This window comes from Lepus europaeus, chromosome 5 (genome assembly GCF_033115175.1).
Source record: "Lepus europaeus isolate LE1 chromosome 5, mLepTim1.pri, whole genome shotgun sequence".
Classification (NCBI taxonomy): Eukaryota; Metazoa; Chordata; class Mammalia; order Lagomorpha; family Leporidae; genus Lepus; species Lepus europaeus.
This window is the reverse complement of record NC_084831.1, coordinates 78,353,646-78,363,468: the sequence shown is the minus strand read 5'-3', so window position 1 is coordinate 78,363,468 and position 9,823 is coordinate 78,353,646. Positions and strand designations below refer to the sequence as shown.

The 9,823-nt window shown below is 40.7% G+C and overlaps 1 pseudogene; it reads right to left on the bottom strand.

Annotated features, from left to right (window-relative positions):
* Positions 1-9,082: 9,082 nt before the first annotated feature.
* LOC133759131 (ATP synthase subunit d, mitochondrial-like) lies at positions 9,083-9,555 on the bottom strand (annotated as a pseudogene).
* Positions 9,556-9,823: the final 268 nt, after the last annotated feature.

The window sequence follows — 9,823 nt, the reverse complement described above, 5'->3', positions numbered from 1 at the left end:
TGTATGAAAAATGTGGAGGGCAGAGGAGAGAAAAAACCATCAGGAAGCCAGGGAGCCAGGCAGGGTGTCAGTGGTGAGAGAGCTCCCATAGCCTTGCAGGCTGATCCGCAGCAGGGAACACAGCAGGCACTTGGCACAGATCCTGGAGTTCCAGTTCTCTGTGCTCAGAGGGCCAAGCCATGGCTTTCAGACGATCCACACCAGCACAGTGACCCCAGATGACCAGCAAGCTACTTTGAGGGGAAACCATCCACAATCATTCCTGGACTATCACTACCAAGTCCTGGCCTGCTCTTTGAAGAACTGCATGTCATCTTTAACTCAGACTAACAGGGACGCTGCTGCCCATATCTTTTCTCTTGAGGAGCAAGTCCCTGGAACAACTTTGAAGGAACCATGGCAATGGACAGAAGAAGGGATGAGTGGATCAGTGATGATTCTTTTCCTTGATTGTTATCTCCCTTGCACAAATGATTCCACAGTCCATCTGGAAAAGATGAGGATAAAGAAAGAGACGATAGCAGATATGGGACTGTCACTGGTGGAGGTGGTTAATACGGTGATAGCATGAATTTGCCTCCCCCACATTTCTCTTTAGGCTTAGCAAGGCCCTGACATTTAGCCCTTATGCAAAATACTCTGTCAAAGTTTCTACATTTGAGTGATTGAGACAACAGGTTTGACATTTACTGTTGTGCATAAGAAATAAAGCCATTAGCAGTAGGCATTTTGTGCAGTATTTAAGTTTCTGCTTGGGACATTCACATCTTGTTTTGGGTCCCCACCCCTCTGCTGCTGTTCCAGCTTCCTGCTAATGTGCACCCTGGCAGGCAGCATGCATGGATCCCTGCCATCTACATAGGAGAGGTGGATTGGGCTTCAGGCTCCAGACGTCAGGGCTTAACCCAGCCCTGGCATTTGGAGAGTGAATCAGTGAGTAGAAGATCTCCCTGCCTCCCTCCCTCCCTCCTTCTCTCTCCCTCTCTTTCTCTCTCTGTCTCTCCATCTGACTTTCACATAAAATAAATAAATATATAAAGTTTTTTTTTACAGCAGTATTTGGTTGAATACCTACTGGTTATATGTTTAGTTGCTACTAATCTCAAAATTCTCTTAAGCTACATGTCAGGATCTCCATTTTACCAAAGGAAAAAAAAAAAAAAGAGATTACCAAGACTGGCTTCAAATCCACAGCTTTTTAACTCCAAAGCCTTCTTTTTCTGCTGCCTGCTTGAAAATGATTATACACTGAATGGAATTGAAATGGCAGAGAAATGGTTAGCCTGCTTAAGGAGAACTGTGACTTTTATTTTCAAACAACACCTTGTTGAACAACATTCCTTGCAATCAAACAATGCTGGTGCTAATGGCAAATCGTTTTTTTCCCTCTGTGGGAGGGTTGACAGCCCCACAGTCTCCCAGCTCACATACTGAATTTCTAAGTGATTTAGAAGGGTTGTTGCGCACCCCTGAGTCCCAGAATCCTTATCTGTATTACAAGAATAATAAAATGGAGAGTGCGGAGAGGTTAAGTAACTTGTTCAAGGTCACCCAGGGTGGGGACTCAGAAACAGGCAACCCATCTGTTGCTGTGGATTTGTTCTGAGAGGAGGAACGCAGTGGGGGCAAGAGGTGTGGAGTCACCACACAGACCCCGGGAATCAGGTGAAAGTGGGCCAGAGGCGGGCAGCCTGCAGACTCTTTTATTTCAGTTGTTACAGCAGCTTAAATAGCCAAGGCAGCCAATCCAGTCAAGGAGCAGTTTATGCCCTAACCAATCACTGCCTGTTGCCAGGCAGGCTCCTTTGCCAGGTGGGTTCTGAAGCCATTCCTGAGTAACTGATGCTCACTTGCCAGTGGCCATCTTGGCATGGCCTTCTCATTCCACCACACCCATCTTTAGGAGCAGATAGCTCACAAAGTTGACTTAAAATCTAGTAGGTACCAATGCCATCTCACTAGTCCAAGTGATCATCTTCAGTTCACAATTGATCACACTGATAGGTCTAAGAGTCAAAGGGATCACACAAACAAAGCTAGTGTCTGCTAATATTAACTGATAGAATAAAAAACGGGGAGAATGATCCAATGTGGGAAGCGGGAGACACAGCAGACCTGTAGAATAGCAGATGTCCTAAATAGCACTCTGGCCTCAGAATCAGCCCTTAAGGCATTCAGATCTGGCTGAAGAGCCCATGAGAGTATTTTAGGCATGGAAAGCCAAGACACTCTGGAAAAAAAAAAAAAAAAAAGGACCTAAATGAAAGATCTCTGTGAGTGAGATCCCAGTGGAAAGAACAGGTCATCAAAGAAGGAGGTACCTTTCTCCGAAGAGAGGCGAGAACTTCCACTTTGACTATGACCCTGTCAGACTAAGATTGAAGTCAGTGAACCCTAAAGGTTTCCATAGCCTTGTCAACTCATGACTAGAACCTAGGGAGATTACTGACGCCATAAACAAGAATGTCAATTGTTAAATCAACAACAGGAGTCACTGTACACTTACTACCCATGTAGGATCTCTGTCCTTAATGTGTTGTCCAATGTGAAGTAATGCTATAACTAGTACTAAAACAGCATTTTTATACTTTGTGTTTCTGTGTGGGTGCAAACTGATGAAATCCTTACTTAGTAAATACTGAATCGATCTTCCGTATATAAAGATAATTGAAAATGAAAAAAAACTTGGTTTTAAATTGGAAATTGCATAGAAAATTAATTAATTTTAAAAAAATATCATGTAGGATCTCTGTCCTTAATGTGCTGTACATTGTGATTTAATGCTATAACTAGTACTCCAACAGTATTTTTCACTTTGTGTTACTATGTGGAGGCAAACTGTTGAAATCTTTACTTAATATATAGTAAACTGATCTTCTGTATATAAAGAGAATTGAAAATGAATCTTGATGTGAATGGAAGGGGAGAGGGAGCGGGAAAGGTGAGGGTTGCGGGTGGGAGGGAAGTTTGGTGGGGGGAGCCATTGTAATCCATAAGCTGTAGTTTGGAAATTTATATTCATTAAATGAAAGTTAAAAAAAAAATCTAGGAGGTGATGGACCTAAAAAGCTGGCAATGGGATAGACTGGACACATGGCATGAATTAGGATAAGAAAGCAATAAGCCTGATTTTTTAGTACAAGAAAACATAAGAACCAGAGTTTGATAGGGACATCTCTAATGCCAATCCTTGTTGATCTAGTACGTGTTTTAAATGTCCAGAGGTGTAAAATGTATGCTGGTAGACTGATCATCCCTTCTTCCTATCTCCTGTACAGTAAACTAGTCTGACAGTCCTGATTAATGAATCAAAGTCACTATGCTCACAATTAGGCTCTCATCCAGCTTGCTCCTTAAAAAAAAAAAAAGATAATTATATCCACTGAGGTGGAGTTTCTGGCAAGTGCAAATAATGAATCACCAAATAGTTCAGATTGAGAATGATAGTCGCCCCATAAAACCCAGTCTCAGCACCTCTTTCATCTCACTGGCTGGAAGCCAGGAGAGTTGGTATTAAAATTGTTTGTGTTCTTTTCATGCCTTGGTGTAGTTTGATCATGGCTGGAGTCAGTGGCTGTGAATTAGAACATATCCTTCATATTCTCTCTCTCTCTCCAGCTGATAATCTTTTTTTCATCTTTTATTTAATAAATATACATTTCCAAAGTACAGTTTATGGGTTACAATGCCCCCCCCCCATAACTTCCCTCCCACCCGCAACCCTCCCATCTCCCACTCCCTCTCCCATTCCATTCACATCAAGATTCATTTTCAATTATCTTTATATATGGAAGATCAATTTAGTATATACTAAGTAAAGATTTCAACAGTTTGCACCCACACAGAAACACAAAGTGTAAAATACTGTTTTAGTACTAGTTATAGCATTAATTCACATTGTACAACACATTAAGGACAGAGATCCTACATGAGGAGTAAGTGCACAGTGACTCCTGTTGTTGATTTAACAAATTGACACTCTTGTTTATGGCATCAGTAATCACCCTAGGCTGTTGTCATGAGTTGCCAAGGCTATGGAATCATTTTGAGTTCACTGACTCTGATCTTATTTAGACAAGGTCATAGTCAAAGTGGAAGTTCTCTCTTCAGAGAAAGTTACCTCCTTCTTTGATGGCCCCATTCTTTCCACTGGGATCTCACTCGCAGAGATCTTTCATTTAGGTCTGTTTTTTTTTTTTTTTGTGCCAGTGTCTTGGCTTTCCATGCCTGAAATACTCTCATGGGCTCTTCAGCCAGATCTGAATGCCTTAAGGGCTGATTCTGAGGCCAGAGTGCTGTTTTCGGACATCTGCCATTCTATGAGTCTGCTGTGTATCCTGCTTCCCATGTTGGATCGTTCTCTTCTTTCTAATTCTATCAGTTAATATTAGCAGACACTAGTCTTGTTTATGTGATCCCTTTGACTCTTAGACCTATCAGCATGATCAATTGTGAACTGAAATTGATCACTTGACTAGTGAGATGGCATTGGTACATGCCATCTTGATGGAATTGAATTGGAATCCCCTGGCACGTTTCTGACTCTACTGTTTGGGGCAAGTTAGATTGAGCATGTCCCAAATTGTACATCTCCTCCCTCTCTTATTCCCACTCTTATATATAACAGAGATCACTTTACAGTTAAATTTAAACATCTAAGAATGATTGTGTGTTAATTATAGAGTTCAACCAATAGTACTAAGTAGAACAAAAAAAATATTAAAAGGGATAAAGTATTAAGTTGTTCATCAACAGTCAGGACAAGGGCTGATCAAGTCACAGATATTCTTATTTTTCTGAACCATTTGAGAGAAGGTTGCATATAACAGGGGCATACTATAGGTATTATGAGGCATTAGGGAGATGCCTCAGAAGTTCAGTGTGTAGTTCCTAAGCTAAAGAATAATCCCTTTTATATACTTTAAAATTTTTAAGATAGCATATTTTCATTTTGCATTATGGTCAAGGCTTCATCCTCCACTAAATAAAGAGTTAAACAAAAAGCAAAAAGGCCATAAGTCAGCAGGCACACACGCAAGGGCCATAAACAATAATCAAATAAAAAGCTGTCAACTGCACCAACACACAACAAATGTCAAGATCATCAACAAGGAATAATCTTTCACATAGTCACAGCACAATGGCCAAACACAGAAACTTAAGCACTGAGACATGAGTCTGTCAAATATGCAGTCCATAATCCAGTTTCACTAGTTGTCCCAATAATCCTCTTTCTAGCATTCTTTGCCCCTCCAGCACAAGATCCAATCCAGGGTTACCAAGGAATTTGGTTGTCTTGTCACCTTGGTTGCCTTTAATTTGGGATATCTCCTAAGCTTTGCTTTGTCTTTCATGGCACTGAGATTTTGGAAGAATAACTGGCTGTTATTGTACACAAAACCCTTTACTCTATATCTGTTCATGTTTCCTCACAGTTGGATGCAGGCTTTCTGTTTTTGTCAGCAAAGCCACAAGAGGACCCTGGTATCCTTCTCAAGGTATAGCATCCAGAGACACAGGATGCTGGTCTGCCCTTGATTCGTGATGTTGATTTTTTTTTTTCTCACCCACTCAAGTGTTGTTCAGTTTTGCCACTGTTGCCATGGGCATAAAAACACCACTTGGATGTCTGCTGTGAGAGATATAATGGATGGATCACCCGCCCCACTGCCATGCTCAGCAGCCATGCTCATGGGGACCATGCTTCCCACTAACTCCTGGACAGTGAATATGTTAGTATCACAATTAGTATATGTGTATGTGCATATATATAGAAATTGTTTGAAGATATTTATTTATTTATTTGAAAGAGTTACAGAGAGAGAAGGTGAGATAGAGAGAGATCTTCCATCCCCAAGTTCATGCCCCAGATGACCACAAAGAGCAGAACTGAGCCAAGCTGAAGCCAAGAGCCAGGAGTTTCATCTGGGTCTCCCATACATTGAGCCATCTTCTGCTGCTTTTCCCAGGACATTAGCAGGGAGCTGGAACAGAAGTGGAGCATGCAGGACACAAACCGGCAACCATTTAGAATGCTAGCATCGCAGGTGGTGGCTTTAGCCTCTACAACACAATACCAGCCCCACAATTAGTACATTTTCGTTTTTTCTTTTTTTGTTTATTCATTTTGGCTCAGGTTATGCACCACAAAAATCAGGGATACTGAAATAAAAGCAATAAGGTAAACTGTAGTGAGGCGTGGCAAGACATATTTACAAGAGCTACAAAACCCATTACTAAGAAAGAACATCTCTTTACACTAAACACTGAAACTAGTTTTCTTTTCTGGAGCTATACACATAGCTCTAAGTTGTGTCCATATCTAGTGATAGAAAGGTGAAAGGTGAGCACTGTTTTACTGGGCCCTGATTTGCTTATGTTTGTGTAAATACATAATGAGAGTTTTAAAGGAGCAGCTAAGCACACAATAAACAATAATTAAGATTTTTACGGGCACGTTCCAGAAATGCTGGGTAAAGCTTTCTAATATCCATCTGAGCATCGTGGACTCATAACAGGAATAATACCTGAGTTTATGTGATACTAAAAGGTTTACCAAGAGCTTCACATATAGTACTGGGCTTTAACCTCACAATAACCCTGCGCTGTGCAGTACAAGTATTATTGTCTTTATTTTATTTATGTGAAATTCTATTTTTTCACAAACAGAAAAATAAAGGAAGAAAGTTCAGTAAAATGCTCATAGATTGTAGGAAATGTACTGGAAACCTGGCATAAGAGGCACACAGTTTATGAAACTACCTACTGGTCTGCCTGGAAATGTTCATTTCTTTATATTTAATATTTAATGCACTTACTAATACACTAGAGATAGTGCTCCCAGTTTATGGAGAACCCTCACTGAAATCTGTAATTCCTTTTGCTACTTTTTGCAATCAGGGTTTAATAAATAAAATAACATATGTCCTGGGAGTGAATTTTTTTCCTTTGCCATCGTTGAAAATTTTAAGCAGCTTAAAACCTTTTGAGTTGTCATGTGGTTAAATAAAAATATAAAGAAAAAAGACTAAGAAATCTTAGTAATTTTTAGACCTAATATTGTGGGGAGGTAGGAGTGAGAAATATTTTTTTCTTTGCAGTAGGAATACGTCTCTAAAACATGTGTTAGAATTGTGAAAAAATGGCTCTTTAGAAAAGCAACTTCATGGATAATTATTTCTTGTATATACATGGTTAATCGCTTTATCTAAAATAACGCTTTTGGTCTTATGGTCACTTTTGTTTGATATCAATAGAATTACTCAGGCTTCATTTTTGTTAGTACTTGCTTGGTATATATTCCTTATTATGATTTAAATAGATCTCATTCAAATAGCAAGTCAAGTCGCTGAATCTTTTGGTTGAATTGCGAGGTCTTATAACCTTAAATTGTGTTTTCCGTAAGTTGTTTTGTTCCTTCCCCCTCTCCTTTCCTTTTATTGGATTAATGGAGTTTTTCTTTCTTTCTATTTCTTTTCTTCTAGTATTTACTTTTTTTTTTTTTTTTTGACAGATAGAGATAGTGAGAGAGAGACAGAGAGAAAGGTCTTCCTTCTGTTGGTTCACTCCCCAAATGGCCACCACGGCCGGCGCTGCGCCAATCCGAAGCCAGGAGCCTGGTATTTCCTCCCGATCGCCCATGCGGGTGCAGGGACCCAAGCACTTGGGCCATCCTCCACTGCCCTCCTGGGCTACAGCAGAGAGCTGGACTGGAAGAGGAGAAACCGGGACTAGAACCGGTGCCCACATGGGATGCCGACGCCACAGGTGGAGGATTAGACAAGTGAGCGACGGCGCCAGCCCTCTCTAGTATGTACTCTTAACCTTTTAGGTTTTTATCTGAATTATAAAAATCTCTGCTTAATCAAAATCTGTGCTATTCTTCCATAATGAGAGAACCTTGGACTTGTGGCCTCAGAATACCCCATTACCACTTGGTCTCTCTTACACATTTCTTTTGTCTAGTATTTTAGTTCCCTTTTCCATCTCCTTTCTCACATTGATGGCTATTTTTACTTACTGTCTGATACAGACCATCTGCATTCAAATTTATTCAGGTTTTTACCTCTTAATGCAGGAAAATTGCTTTTTTGCACACCGCTTCTTCCTGGGCTCAACTGGCTACTTTCTTTAAGAGCTCTTTTACTGAGTCTCAATCTCCATCTGAAATATTAGTTCTCAGTTTCCGGAAACTCTTCATTTGGAAATTAAATCAGAGGTTGTCCCATATTTCTCTTGGATGTGTTGGTAACACCATTTTCCACTGGCTTCCAGTGATCCTGCCTGTTATCAGAACAAGCACTCTGGGGGCCGGCAGTGTGGCACAGTGATTTTAAGCCCTGGGCTGCAACACCCGCATCCCATATGGATGCCAGTTTGAGTCCCGGCTGCTCCTCTTCCAATCCAGCTCCCTGCTAATGTGCCTGGGAAAGCAGCAGAGGATGGCCCAAGTGCTTGGGCCCCTGCACCTACATGAGGGACCCAGAAGAAACTCCTGGCTTTGGATAGGCTCAGCTCTGGCCATTGCAACCATCCGGGGAGTGAACTAGTAGATAGAAGACTCACACTCTCTCTCTCTCTCTCTCTCTCTCTCTCTCTCTCTCTCTCCCTCTACTTCTACCTCTATCTCTCTCTGTAACTCTTTCAAATTAATAAAATAAATCTTTTAAAAAAATAAGAACTAGCACTCTGTTTTCTCTTGCTGGTTGCTTTTAAGGTTTATTCATCTTAATATTTCAGTATGTGTGAGTGTGTTTGTGTTACACTTAATTGTTTGAGGTGGTTGTGCTTAACATCTGAAAATGTGTGTCTTTCTTCAATTCTGAAAAGTGCTGAGTTATTGGTTTTTGAAAAATATTATTTCCTTCTGTTATTCTTCCTCATCTCACTTTATGAAACTGATGAGAAAGATGTTAGACCTTCTCATTCTCCTTTCCATATCTCTTAAATCTCTATTTCATATATCCCATCCTCTTTTCTCTATTTTCTACAGCCTACCAAATTTCTTTTTTTTTTAAATTGTGCATATTTAAATTTGAATGTCCAGGGTTTGGAATATAAGAGCCAGAGCTTCCTCCCATCCTCAGTTAAATAAATTCTCGACTGGCTGATGAGGTCAATAGGGATAGTTCTTGTCTAATTTGGTTTCTGGGAAGACTTCATGCAAGTCCTCAATGGTCATTTGGCCAAAGGGAGTTACGTTCTTCATCTTTACCAACTGGTTCTCACATTGCTCAGTCCTGGCCTTGGCGAGAGACATGAACTCAGCACAGCTTTCCGCATGTTCTTCCTCAGCATCCACTGAGGCAGTGTATTCACTCTTGGGCACAGGAGTCTTCAGGGCATTCAGCTTCTTCCCAAGGTGGCCTTGGCCATGCTGGCCTTGTAGTAGGTCCAGTTGATAGCTGGTGGATCCCCGGAGAGAGCCGCCAACCTGCATCTGAGGGATTCATTCCAGGATTTCAGGGAGATAGCAATGGCCTTCTGGTTTCAGCATATTATCTCCCCAAATGCTACCCAGTCAACAGCTTTCCGAGAAAGTTTGCACCCAACCATCTTGGACCCTTCACCAACCCCAGTGACTCCCAGTCCACAACAGCCATAATTTCTCTAGATACAACTTTCAGATCTAGAACCTTCTCTTCAGCCATTTATAAGCTTGTAAGTGGCCCATTGGGTACTTTCTGTTTTAATGATTCAATTTTTTATTTCTAGAAATTCTTTTTGGTTCTTAATTTACATTGACTTCTTTTCCTTTTAATGCATCTTTCTATATTTTCAATTTCCTGAATAAGCTTGACTCAATAAGATATGAATAGAAAGT